At 44.8% G+C, this 12452-nt stretch overlaps 1 long non-coding RNA gene across 1 annotated transcript; it reads right to left on the bottom strand.

Moving 5' to 3' along the window:
- Positions 1–916: 916 nt before the first annotated feature.
- On the bottom strand, positions 917–10549 carry LOC146340736 (uncharacterized). Its single transcript, XR_014784089.1, has 3 exons — positions 10187–10549; positions 6132–6339; positions 917–1081 (listed from the first exon to the last, which is right to left on the bottom strand). It is a non-coding gene; the product is annotated as an uncharacterized LOC146340736 (long non-coding RNA).
- Positions 10550–12452: the final 1903 nt, after the last annotated feature.

The following is a 12452-nucleotide window of genomic DNA, read 5'->3' as shown; positions in this document are numbered from 1 at the left end:
GCACAAAACTCTGCTTCAGCTACCTCAGCTATTTAAGCCTTTAGCCCTCGTGCTAGTTGTTTGAGAGCTGGTTGCTTAGTAGTAATATAAAGACACTCTGCATGTGCTCTGAGGTGCTCGGTTTTGATTGCTCTTTGCTTCTGGAACTTTTCAGGCCTCTAAACTTTTGAAAGCAAAGGTTCTGGGACTCAAGTGTGCCTAAACCACATGCCTTCTCCTTCTCTGGAAACTGTGACCCTTCACCAGCGCCATAATTTCTTACTTATACAATGCCTCTCATTATACTAGGCAGCACACAAAAATTAAAAGTGATAACTGCTTGTGGGAAGTAAATACTAAGGAACAGAGGAAGTTTAAGTATGCGCAGAGTGCATTTACTTCAAGCCTGAAAAACAAAATCTAGTAAGTGCAGGTGTGAGTTGTGAATGATGGGATTTTTTTTTAGAAAACATCGGTGTGCAAATTTTGCTTCACAGTTGGAGCATAGCTGATCACTCCTACTGAGGCAAGGAAAGCATTTTCATCTAGGTTACAAAAGTATGGAATGTATTTTTCCTTCCTTCCTTCCTTCCTTCCTTCCTTCCTTCCTTCCTTCCTCCCTTCCTGTGTAATATGTGACTTATTAATTTTTTAAAAAAAAATTAGTACATTTATTTCATAGGCTTCAAGGCAGCATACAAAGGGCTCCATAGCGTCCCCCATCCAGGCACCAACCAGACCCAAACTGGCTTCGCTTCAACAAAATGGCTACATAATGTGCCCTCCCTCAGACCTGACTACTTTGGACTACTGCTGTGAATTCTTTGATATATCCAGGGGCAACCTTTGCCTAAAACATTCCATCAAGAGCTGCTTTCTGCAGGGGGGTTGCGATGAAAATGAAGATGTGAAGAAAAGACAAGGGAGATACAGAGATGTGCAAGTAACTATTTTATTCAGGTTCCCTTACACAGAAGGACCGAAATGAGTTTGCATAGCTTAGAAACATGGTTTTGGGTCATCAGTCTTATAGAACTTCTATTCGCATGTCTCTGGATCCACCACTCCTTCGCACCCTTTAACCACTGCAATGCCACCATATCTAAAAAGAAGAATAAGGAGGAAATGTCAATCAGGCATTATCTTGCAAGCATCTTTTAAGGAGCACTACCATTCATCTACCAACTCAGGACTAGCCAAGGACTATTGAAACTACCTGGCAGAAGAGCTGTCTTGCAAAATGCTTGGCTTAATTCTGGACACCAAGCTCAGGAAGCCGGGCTTCAATTTGTCTGGAGGCAAGGTTTGCATGGGAAACTCCGGGTGGATGCACACAATACATTTCCTTTTGGTAGCACTAGCACAGCATGCCGATGCATGTTGCCGCATAATTACCCTTTTTCAAATGTGCCTGGATGGGTGGTTGAGGGTGGCACCCATACATAAATGTTTTTAGCATTGTGGAGTAGAGGGGCACCAATACTTTTGCAAAACTGAGCAGCCAGCCAAGAGAGAGACAGAGGAGGAGACATGAATGTGCAAAGGAAAGGAGGGATCCTGTTCTGTCTGGTGAGTTAAGGTCTCTCTCTCCCCACCACCAATTTCTAGGCACATCTTCATTTAGAAATACTGGGATTGAAGCTGACCTAGAAGTCATAGTCATTGACATGGGAGCCCTGCCTGCCCTGCACTGCAGCCTTGCCCAAACTGGCACTCTTCAGTTTGTTTGAACTACAACTCCCAACATCCCCATGGGCTATGCTGGCTAGGAATGATGGAAGCTGTAGCCCAACACACCTGGTGGGCACCAGGGTGAGCAAGGTGCTCCAGTGAGTGACTGCTGGTTGGGATTACTCCGTGGTTAGCTGAAAGGCATTCTGCACGTGCTCACAGACCATATTTATATCACTCCTACAATTTTACACCTGCTAGAGCACTGGAAAAGATTCCTCAGCTCTTCATCAACCTGAGTGCTGGTTGCCAGGTCTAATTTTAATTCAGGTCTAATTTGAAGTGCTGAGTGCTGGTTGTTGTTGTTCAGTCGTTAAGTCGTGTCCGACTCTTCGTGACCCCATGCGCCATAGCATGCCAGGCCTTCCTGTCCTCCGCTCTCTCCCGGAGTGTGCTCAAGTTCATAGTCATTGCATCGGTGATGCTATCTAGCCATCTCATCCTCTGCCGTCCCCTTCTCCTTTTGCCTTCAATCCTTCCCAGCATCAGGGTCTTTTCCAGTGACTTTTCTCTTCGCATTTCGTGGCCAAAATATTTGAGCTTCAGCTTCAGTATCTGTCCTTCCAATGAGCACTCAGGGTTGATTTCCTTTAGGATGGACTGATTTGACCTCCTTGCAGTCCAGGGGACTCGTAAGAGTCTTCTCCAGCACCACAGTTCGAAAGCATCAATTCTTCGGCGCTCAGCCTTCCTTATAGTCCAGCTCTCACAGCCATACATTACTCCTGGGAAAACCATAGCTTTGATTATGTGGACCTTTGTCAACAAGGTGATGTCTCTGCTATGCTGTCTAGGTTTGCCATAGCTTTCCTCCCAAGGAGCAAACATCTTTTAATTTCATGGCTACACCTACAGTCACTGTCTGCAGTGATCTTGGAGCCCAAGAAAATAAAATCTGTCACTGCTTCCATTTCTTCCCCTTCTATATGCCAGGAAGTGATGGGGCCAGATGCCATGATTTATTTTTTTTAATGTTGAGTTTCAAACCAGCTTTTGCACGCTCCACTTTCACCCAACAAGAGGCTCTTGAGATCCTCTTTGCTTTCTTCCATTAGGGTGGTATCGTCTGCATATCTGAGGTTGTTGATAATTCTCCTGGCAAACTTAATTCCGACCTGTGATTCATCCAACCCGGCGTTTCTCATGATGTACTCTGCATATAAATTAAATAAGCAGGGTGACTATATGCAGCCTTGTCATACTCCTTTCCCAATTTTGAACCAATCGGTTGTTCCATTTTCGGTTCTCACTGTTGCTTCTTGACCCTCGTACAGGTTTCTCAGGAGACAGGTAAGGTGGTCTGGTACTCCCATCTCTTTAAGAATTTGCCACAGTATGTTGTGATCCACACAATCAAAGGCTTTAGCATAGTCAATGAAGCAGAAATAGACATTTTTCTGGAATTCTCTTGCTTTCTCCATGATCCAGCGAATGTTGGCGATTTGATCTCTAGTTCCTCTGCCTCTTTGGAACCCAGCTTGTACTTCCGGTAGTTCTCGGTTCACATACTGCTGAAGCCTAGCTTGTAGGATTTTGAGCATCACCTTGCTGGCATGTGAAATGAGCGCAATTGCACGGTAGTTTGAACACTCTTTGGCATTGCCCTTCTTTGGAATTGGAATGTAAACTGACCTTTTCCAGTCGCCTCTTGTGCTGTTGGAAAAGCGTGTTTGCTATGATCAGCGTGTTCTCTTGGCAAAACTCTATTAGACTTTGTCCTGCTTCATTTTGTACACCAAGGCCATGCCTGCCTGTTATCCCGGTAATTTCTTGACTTCCTACTTTAGCATTCCAATCCCCTATGATGAAGAGGACATCTTTTTTTGGTGTTAGTTCTAGAAGGTGTTGTAGGTCTTCATAGAACCGATCAACCTCAGCTTCTTCGGCCTCAGTGGTTGGGGCATAGACTTGAATTACTGTGATGTTGAATGGTTTGCCTTGGATTCGTACTGAGATCATTCTGTTGTTTTTGAGATTGTACCCCAGTACTGCTTTTCCCACCCTTTAGTTGACTATGAGTGCTACTCCATTTCTTCTAAGGGATTCTTGCCCACAGTAGTAGATATGATGGTCACCTGAATTAAATTCACCCATGCTTGTCCATTTTAGTTCGCTGATTCCCAAGATGTCGATGTTGCCTGAACAGAGAGGGTGTGTGGGTGTGTTTTGTGTCTTAGATCACCCAAAGCAGCAGATCAAGACTCGTGGTCTGTTCAATTTAGCTCAATTTCTTCTCGTTGGGCAATCAATTCCGCTCAGGCAATTATTGAGAAACAGTCTCTACACCAGAGGTGGGGCGTATTTGGGGGCCCAGAATGGCATTCTCTCTCACGCACCATCCACACGACACACTCACCCTCACACCCTTCCCAGCCCTACTTCTCAGCTGATCCATGCACATCAGCTGAGGAGGGTGGGCATTTTCATTCCCATTACAGCAAACCAGCTGGGAAGTTTTGTGGGTTTGTGATTCAGCTCTTGAAAAAGTTTTCGGGGCTTACAATTGTGGTGGTGGTGGGCTTGAGGGAGTAATTCCACACTCCCTCCCTCATGCACCGCTGGCTCATGCTACCAAGGGGCTTGAGCCTTCTCTGTTCAAAGAGAGAGGGTTCCTTTATGCGGATACTCCACTAATTCTTAAAGGTCCTGTTTGGCTTTTAATATTAAAAGGTGTCACGACTACCTGAAATTGTTTGGCTTGGATCCTGATTTACCTATACTTAGAGTAAGACCCACAGAAATCAATGGGACTTAAGCATTGTTTTTAATGGGTTTACTCTGAGTAAATCTGGATCTAACATGTTATGTGGTGTCAGCACATAGAAACATTTTGAGCCTTTCACATTCTTTTTAAGGTGGCTTTGGGATCCCAGAGTCCTGACCCTGGGACCTGAGCGTGCTGCACACTCCCGAGAGGAAACCGATTAATTTACAAAATTATGTTTCTAAACAGCAGCAACTTCAAAACCACATTGCTGATTTGCAAGGTTCACATTGTTTCCACAAAGAATGAAGAGAAAAATGGGCAAGAAGAATTGTATATTTCATTTACGGTGGTGGGAAGAGATACACTGGTGTTTCCATACAGTTGCATCAGCGTCCTCCCAGTGGCTGAGGTGTGACTCACGTTCCATCAGCATAGTGAGCCTTCCGCCATATTCTGTGGCCCCCTCAGCTGGTATATAGGATTGTGCCCTAATTCAGAGGACACGAATTTGTTTTTTAAATTCTTTATTTTACAATAAATTGCAAGAAAGAAATTTCAAGGAAGTAGGATTTTTAAAAAATTAAGGACATTCAGCTGCACTTCTGTCCTTGACTTCCTCTGAACTCTGCTAACGTTAAATGTTAATTTGGATATAATGCCTCATTTTGCGCCACTAATTTCTCACACTGTTTTTTAAAATCCTGAAAGATGCTCCCAGTTGCCAAGGAATTCAATTGGGTTCTTCTGGAATGGGCATGATCTGAAAAGGTCTTGGCACTGAAAGAAATTAAGGAAATGTTTTTAATTTGTTTTTGTTTTTTTACAAGATTAGTTTGTGGAGGGGTAAGGTCTTGGAGAAATATTTTCTAAAGGAGAATTTAATCTAGTGTTTCCCTGGTAGATAAACTATACTGTTTTGTTCTCAATTAAAATCTGAAGGCCCACTCACTTTTATAGCTTTTCTTACTGTCAGTATGTCAAAGCAAGATGTACACATACACACACAAACACATGCACACACATGACACACAGCAGAACCTAGAACAATGTTTCTGATCTTGGCAGAACAGAATTCTGATTAGAAAACAAATTCATAAAGTATAAGGGAGCAATCCTATGGCCGCTAGTCAGTGGCTAGATGGCCATAGGATATCTGGTTTATCTGAGAACCGACCTTCCCCCCGTTTCGCGCTGCCTTGCAGGCAGCATGGAACAGCCCCGAGCTCTGAAGAGGAGAGCAAAACGGCCAAAATGGGGCATTCCGGGGGGTGTTCCAGGGCAGGGAAGGTGGAAAAGCCTGTACGACACATCCTATGTGTCATCCAGCAGCCTCCTCCCGCACTCTGCCTTCCCATGGCTAGACAGCTGACACGGGATGTGAATTAGTAATACAGGTGGCAGTAATGTGGTGGGATTTTTTTAAATATATGCACAGATGTCCAGATGTGTTGGACTACAGCTCCCAGCAACCCCTAGCCAGCCATGGTGCAGAGCAGAAATTTAATTCTTTTTAATATAGACTACCTGTCTATGTTACCTGTAAGGAGAATTAGGGCCTCTGAAATTCTGTCTGTATTGCCACCTGTAAGGTGAGAGACCCAGTTCTCCTTAGGAATACACCTTTATTGTGCCAAAATTGTTATGTCAAAAGGTCATCAGGTTTTCATTCTGCACAACCAGTGCAAGCAGCACTCTAATCTCTACCGTAGAGTACCTGATACTCTGGTCAAACAGCAACCAGGGCATTTCTTTGTAAACCAATGTATAACTCAGACAGCCGATAATATCTTCTGGAGATTGAGTTGCTCACGTTGAAGATCTTGCAGACAATCCAAGTCATCATTTCTTCTTGTCACTTTTGGAAAACGTTGCTGGCAACCACTCCAATTTGGATACATCCTTTTTGCAGGTCCATTCAGCTCCTGTCAAGATCATGGAGTCATCTCACCAGTTGCTCTCATTGTCATTAAGATATGATGCATTTGTTAACATTTACCTCCACCCAGAAATGATTGAGTTTCACTGATGTGTGAAATTATATTTTGTGTCTCTCACTAGTGAAGTATCTGGAGTTTTTAAGGTGACTACAGAAAGGTTAACTCCCCAGTTAATAGGTATCCGGTGTTCCTGGTACCATTCCCCAGCCCTGGTACTTCCTCCTTTATTATACAAGTTGAATGCTTAAGGGCGCAATCCTATGCATGTTTAGACAGAGAAAAGGCCTACAACTCCTAGCATTCCCCAGCCAGCTGGCTGGGGAATGCTAGGAGTTGTACGCCTTTTCTCTGTCTAAACATGCATAGGATTGTTGCACAAAATGCTAGTGTCGCCCCCTGGAGGCTAGTCCAATTTGCCCCAAAAAGGAGAGTCAACTTCAGGCTGGGTCCAACTGGATTTTATTGTTTGCAAACAGTTCGACAGAGGAGCTCACGCTCAAAAGCAGAGTCGACCCTGGGCAACCCCCGTGTTACAGTTTTATCACCTTAGCTTGCATTCCTTAGCCAGCGTGTCACTTTGATTGGTTGCTAGCAGTTTGCTTGGCAACCTTATCTTAGGGTTACTGTCTGCTCATTCCAGGCATGCGCAGCTCTTACAATACTACGTGCTGCTTAAGACACATACAATGGCTTTTAGGTTACATTTTTACTACAATTCCCCCCTCAAAAGGCTTTTCTCAAATTTATACTCTCTTTGGTCCAGCGGTGGACTACGCACTTAAAGGCGCAAACTATTATCGCTGTGGCATTGACTGTTTTCTCTTTTAACTCTGGAAAATCTTTTTAGTATCTCTTCTCTTGACAATACGCACATTTATTGAGCCCCGGTCAGCCCTTTCCTTTTCTCCCCCCCCCCCCCCGGTCGCTTCTGTGCTCTCAAGCCGCGGTTTATATCTCCGCCCATGGTGGCTGCCAGCATTGCCTTTTCCTTTTTTCAGGAATGGCACTCTTTTCATGTGCTCTCATGTGCACCATAGCTCTAAAAACCTCATGATCTGGGGTCTGATAAGGCTAAAGCAGGCGGTGATATTAAGGCTTGCTTCAATTTAAGAAAAGCCTTTTTTAATTTTAATTGTCCACTTCTAGTGGGTAATATTTTTGTTAGAGCTTCATACGGGGGCTTCACCCCTTTTTATGGCTACTATAGCCTCCCTCTTGTAACAGGCACACTTATCTTTTGGCTTGCCTGTTCTGCAGATCATGTTTCAAATTCTCTGTGCCATGCACCAGTTTTAACTCTTTGTCTTCTCTGCAAGTTAGGCTGTTTGTCATTGCTTCGACAGAGACTCACTTGCTTAGATCTTCTTACTAATCTCAACAGCACACATTTGGGATAAGCTTTCTTTCTTTTTAAGCCTTTTTGTCTGCTACTTTCTTCTGCCTTCTTTTATACCTTTTTCATATCATTAAAATCTTACACCATGACTGGAAAACATTTGTTTTGCATCGTAGGGCATGGTGGAGCAGATCTAACAATTATACTGCTCCTCTGACTGCATGGTCAGGGCCTATCAAAATTAAGGGAAGGGCGTTCTCATACATGCAAAGAGTTCCAAGCCACCATTTTTGCATCGGCAACTCCACACTGCATGAGTTTTGGCAGAGTGTCAGGTTTGCCTCTGAGCAAATGGAACGTCAGAACAGTTCAGATTTTGAGAAAGAGCTGGAACACATGGAGCAGGAACTTTCTTAGGCTTCAGAAACACAGCTGGGCTTAGAAGTATCACGGGAGAGTGGGGGACTCTTTCCCTCTCACCTCTTAAGTTAAGAGAATTTGCTGCCCCCCCCTTTAAAGGGAAACTAACTTTCGTAGTTTCTCTTTGAACTTTTTGAAGGCTGTTTCCTTTGTAGTTTGTAAATCTCTAGAAATTTGTATCTGTATGCTTCATTAGGGTAAATGAAATCAAAGCCTTGGAAATCATAGAATAGTAGGGTTGGAAGGGGCTTACAAGGCCATCAAGTCCAACCCCCTGCTCACTGCAGGAATCCAAATCACAGCATCCCTGACAGATGGCTGTTCAGCCTCGTCTCCAGTGTGGGAGAGCCCACCACCTCCCTAGGTAATGGGTTCCATTGTCATATTGCTCTAACAGTTAGGACGTTTCTCCTGATGTTCAGCTAGAATCCAGCTTCCTGTCACTTGAGCCTATTATTCCGTGTCCTGCACTCTGGGATGATCGAGAAGAGATTCTGGCCTTCCTCTGTGGGACAACCTTTTAAGTACTTGAAGAGTGCTATCAGATCTCCTCTCAGTCTTCTCTTCTCAAGGCTAAATACACCCAGTTCTTTCAGTCAAATGCAGCTTTTTATCTGAGTGTTGAAATCACAAATTAAACTGTACACTGAGCTGATCACAAACAAACACACAATTTACAACAACGGGAGTTTAAGGCTATGACAAGCCTCACAGTACTTTTTATGGCAAGTGTTTAACTGTCCAAAGTTCCAGTCCATGTGCAGAGTGCCTCTAACAAAGAAGGCTTTGGGCCATAAAGAAGGGATGCTTTTAACAAAAGCTCTGTGTCTCTTCATCAGTTGGAATGGGGAAGGTGTAACCTTACACCTCTTCTAGATTCCTCCACAGATAAGAACAGAGCAGTGCTGCTCAGCTTTCCAGCTGTGATGCTTTTCTGGTTTTTTTTTACAAATCTCACTCTTTTGTCAGGTCCTCACAGACACCTTCCAGCCTCTCTGCTTGCTAAGACTAAACCAGCCACGGCGAAGGGGGGTTAGGTAAGTCGCCCTTGGCTCTGCTCTGAGTAGGCTGACAGAGATAAGCTCACACAGACCCTGATATTTTAAGAACTTGCTCTGTCTTTGTTTCTTGATTTTGCCACAGTCTTTAAGACGTCAAACAAATCTCTTTCTTCAGAAGTTGCAACGTTTTTCAACTGCTTTTGCTTCTTCTAACCAACTTGGATACGGTGGCAGACAAACTGTCTCTGGAGGGCCCCCTCCCTCCCCCAACAACCTCTCCTCCCAACCTAACAGACCGAATCAGACCGGGGGGAGCTCAGGGCCCCTTGGGCAGGGTCTCCCAGTCTTCAAGCTCCTTCCGTGGGGCTTGAATCGGGGAGAACAGGGGCTTTGGGCTTCACCTCGGAGCATACCATCATGACTACAATATTGAACTTTATATTCAACCTTTTCTCTCCTTCAGTGGATTTTGGTTGGCACTCATCCAAATGCTGATAACCTCACTTTCCCTGAGGCAAATTTATCTCTTACTACTTGATTTAGACACCACCTGGGGTCTCTTGCACCTGTGGTCCTTTGCCAGTAACACATTTACATATTTACACTTCTGTAACTAAGGGGGATTCTTTCCGCACCAATTCAACCAACCATCAATATAGGCGAATTGATCCCATTGCCCATTATTCACCACATTTTTATATGCAGCATTTACAAGATTTACACCAAAGGATCCTATGTTTGGCCAACTAATTCCAAATGCTGGCCATTCCAATTGACAGAGTGTAACCAGCTTGCCTTTCGACATCTTAGTACACGGAGTCTGACAAACCTCAGACGCTTGACTTTGCTAAAGTTCTTTAGCATGCATCCCAAGGGAGTGGCAGAGCTTTCTAAACGGGAGCTACCCGCCCCCATTGTGCCTACCTCTATTTGAAACCATACACGGAGCCTGACAAACCTCCGACACTTACACGGAGTCTCTGACAAACCTCAGACGTTTACACAGAGTCTGACAAACCTCAGACGCTCCGAAGGCAACTCAAACAGAAAGACAGAAGGGAAATCAAGTACTTACTCTGCCCAACACCCTAGTGCTGTCTCTTCAGACCCGTTCAGCCTGGTTGGCTCAATCAATGGAGTCCACGCCTTTAACCTCCTGGGTGTCCCGACCCCCGTTCTCTGGTGCCGTGGCAGACCTCAAAGGCGGTCCGGCGCGCCCCACATGCACCTTTGCCGGTTCTGTCGTTTGACCCCAGGGTGGTCCAAGGGACTCCTGACTGGCTCGCCAGTTTGTTGCACAAAATGCTAGTTTCGCCCCCTGGAGGCTAGTCCAATTTGCCCCAAAGAGGAGAGTCAACTTCAGGCTGGGTCCAACTCGATTTTATTGTTTGCAAACAGTTCGACAAAGGAGCTCACGCTTAAAAGCAGAGTCAACCCTGGGCAACCTCCACGCTACAGTTTTATCACCTCAGCTTGCATTCCTTAGCCAGCGTGTCACTTTGATTGGTTGCTTTCAGTCTGCTTGGCAACCTTATCTTAGGGTTACTGTCTGCTCATTCCAGGCATGCGCAGCTCTTACAATACTACGTGCTGCTTAAGACACATACAATGGCTTTTAGGTTACATCTTTACTACAGGATTGTTCCCTAAATTCTTCTTCTTTTAGGCCTCATCCCGTGGCATGGGTAGGTAAGCCATCGCTGTGAGTAGTGATCTTCCTCTCATTCAAAGCCTCCGGGGGCGGAGGGAGGGGGGTCCTCAAGTTTCAGTGGGAGCTGATATGGGAATTGCCTGAATAATGTCAGAGGCCAGGGAATGTTTGTGTCAATGTTTTCACTTTCTGCCTTAAAATGCCTTGATGTTACACCTAAGCAAGAGCCTCTAAATCTACCTTGAAATTTTGCTTCAGGCCATGAAATCCATTTAGGCCTGTATAGAATAGCATTCCTGATTCCCTTGAAATCCCAGGGATGTTTTGCTTTTAATGGTATGTTTAGCCACAACACATACCCTTAAAAATACACTGTTCTTTTCTTTCTTTTTTGGCAGTTCAGTCACAAATTAACCCAAGAGTGGGCCTTTGAACCCATCATCCATATATTTCTTTTCCCCTCTTGTACAGAAGCTAAAAATGGTGCCCTTGTCCCAGACCCCACAAATGGGGCTGCTGTCAGCCACCTTTTCATCCGCCTTCCATTTCCTGCCACTCTCTTCAAGGAATCGGGGCACGTTGTGTCTCATGGCCAAGCTTTTTGCACTTGGCCTGTCAGGCCATATGCCTCCTGACAGAATCAGCCACATCACATCCCCCTGACTATTTACAATCCTTGTGTGTTCTTTACAAGCATTTGTGAAGGTAATAAGAGCCGCCCATTTACCACAGGTAACTCTGTGCCAAACAAATACCAACTCTTTCAGAAACAAATATTTTCTTCCCAGCAGTGGGTTTGTGTGCGTGTGTATGTGTGGGGAAAATTCCTTCCCCCAGAACAGCAATGCAAAGAGGGCGTTCTCATTTTTTATTTCTCTTTAATTTGCATTTCTATAAGTTTGGGGAATCCATTCCTTATAGAAGTTGGCAAGGACACTCCGTCTTGCTGCAGGCGTCATTTCTCCCCACAAAGGGTTTGCTGCCTGCACACCGAGAAGCCAAGATGGCAAGCAGACTCAGGCTTTTGCTCTCCACTTTGGCCAAGTGTTTGTTTACTCTGGATTGAATAAAAATGCTGGAAAGGCAGCAGTGGTGCAGCTGTCAGCAGGAGGAAAAGGCACTTCAAAAGTCAGCAACCCCTACTGAACTCCTGCTTTGTCTTCGCCACGCCCATATGCCATCTTTCCTTCCAGTCTCATCAGCCACTTCAGGGTTTGCCAGCGTTCCTCAGAAAGCCAGAAGTAAAGTCAAGTAAATGATGTGCAGATCCAGGGCCGGCCCAGGATAAATAGCGCCCTGGGCAAGGAGTGCCTTTGTTGCCCCAACCCCCCGGTCAGCTTTGCAGGGCCACCCAGAGGGCTTCTGGGGCCTGGTGCAGGTGTGATTTTGGATGAAACAGAATGATAGATGTGCTTCATTTTTTCTTTTGTGGGGAAAAGGGAATAGCCAGCGATATTATAAAAGTAGTCTTTAAAATGGTCTTCATATTTTATGTATTTATTTTATTTATTAGCTTTATTAGCCGCCCATCTGGCCAGCTACCCGGCCACTCTAGGCAGCGTACAATACAAATAACAACACAAAATACAACAAATTTACATAATCAACTGAACAAAACAACATTGCTCTAAAAAAAAAACCCAACCCCCTAACCAACCCCAAATGCGCATCTGAGCAGCCAGGTTTTCAA

This window comes from Heloderma suspectum, chromosome 6 (genome assembly GCF_057233095.1).
Source record: "Heloderma suspectum isolate Gila_16-S chromosome 6, 16-S_ref, whole genome shotgun sequence".
Taxonomy (NCBI): Eukaryota; Metazoa; Chordata; class Lepidosauria; order Squamata; family Helodermatidae; genus Heloderma; species Heloderma suspectum.
The sequence above is the reverse complement of the archived record's forward strand: the minus strand, read 5'-3'. Positions and strand labels throughout refer to the sequence as shown.